This window comes from Octopus bimaculoides, chromosome 2, assembly GCF_046866305.1.
Source record: "Octopus bimaculoides isolate indiv1 chromosome 2, ASM4686630v1, whole genome shotgun sequence".
Taxonomy (NCBI): domain Eukaryota; kingdom Metazoa; phylum Mollusca; class Cephalopoda; order Octopoda; family Octopodidae; genus Octopus; species Octopus bimaculoides.
This window is the reverse complement of record NC_142929.1, coordinates 144712867-144714414: the sequence shown is the minus strand read 5'-3', so window position 1 is coordinate 144714414 and position 1548 is coordinate 144712867. Positions and strand designations below refer to the sequence as shown.

The window sequence follows — 1548 nt, the reverse complement described above, 5'->3', positions numbered from 1 at the left end:
GGGCTGAATTAGGGGTTGAAAGAGTAAATCTTGCTTAAGAAGACAAAGTCAAAAATATAAGTAAGGTTTACTACAGTAATTCCGTAACATATTTGTTAGTGTAAAAGTTTTATCGAGATCTGAAAATCACAATGTATTATGCTGACCAGTAAATTTTTCGTCAAATAATGAGATATTAAAATGATTGGGATATGTTTTGTTTGCTACCCTGGTTTCTATTAACCCATTTATTATATCCGAATTATTATTAATTAGGATAAAATAAATACATATAATTATATATATATATATATATATATATATATATATATATATATATATATATATATATATATATATATATATATATATATATATATATATATATATATATATATATATATATGTTGTTGTATTTTAGGGCGGTCAGTTTTTTTGCCAAATAAACACACGCACTATATATTCGTTCTTCACTCATTGATTACTCGCGTCCATTGTCCAGAAATCTTTCGTTACACATCAGCGACGCTTTCCGTATTCGTGTATGCTCTTGCTCTGTTTATTCCATTCTGTTCTTCTATGATATGTATCATTATATGCGCATGCGTCTGTATTTATGCGTGTGTGTGTCTTTCATTATGCTTAGTAGTACTATGACCTACCTCTCAGCTCCATCCCCTACCCCATTGCCGCTGGTGCTGCCCCTGAACCCAACTTTTTGTACCGTTCTTGTAACTCACTGTTTGTCTGTTCGCCCACGCTGCTGCTACCGTGGGAGTTATTGTTGTTGTTGCCATTGTTGTTAGTCGTGTTGTTGATATTGTTGCGGTGCGGCCGTCTGTGCAGTAACGTATGTGTTTTTCTCTGTGTATATAGGTTCGCTTCCTATCCGTGCCCTTTATACAGTTTTTCTTCTTTTTGTCTCTAATTTTTATTTTGTAATTTTTTAAAATTTATCATAGATATGTGTATATATGTCTATCATAGCTATGTGCATATATATGCACGTATCTATGATAAATTTAAAAATATATATATAGAAAAAACCTGTATAAGGGGCACGGATACAAACAACATAGGAAGCGAACCCATATACAAACACAAACACACATACGGTAACGCCACAGACAGCTGCAACAATATCAACAACACGACTAACAGCAACGGCAAGAATAACAACAACAACGATAATTGCCACGAGGGTAGCAGCATAGCCGAACACACGAATACAGTGAGTTACAAGAACGGTACTAAAAAGTGGAGGTGAGGGGCAGCAGCAGCGGCAACGGGGTAGGCGAGAGGGGGAGAGGGGAGGGTCATAGTGCTACTAAGAACAATGACACTAACATGTACACAGAAATACATTTACATGCACCCATGTGCAGACACAGACGCATGGGCATATAAAGATACACATAGAAGAACAGAATGGCATAAGTAGAGCACGATGACGGAAATGTCGCTGAGGTTGTCACAGATGTGTGACGAAAGATTCCCGGACAATGCAGATGAGTTAGAATGAGAATAGTAATAAACGAGTGAAGAACGAATATATAGTGCGCGTGCATA

General features: G+C 36.1%; 1 protein-coding gene across 15 annotated transcripts in view; it reads right to left on the bottom strand.

Moving 5' to 3' along the window:
- Positions 1 to 1548, bottom strand: part of LOC128247032 (glutamate receptor ionotropic, NMDA 2B-like) — a 1133867-nt gene that overhangs the window by 166441 nt on the left and 965878 nt on the right. The window lies entirely within an intron of this gene.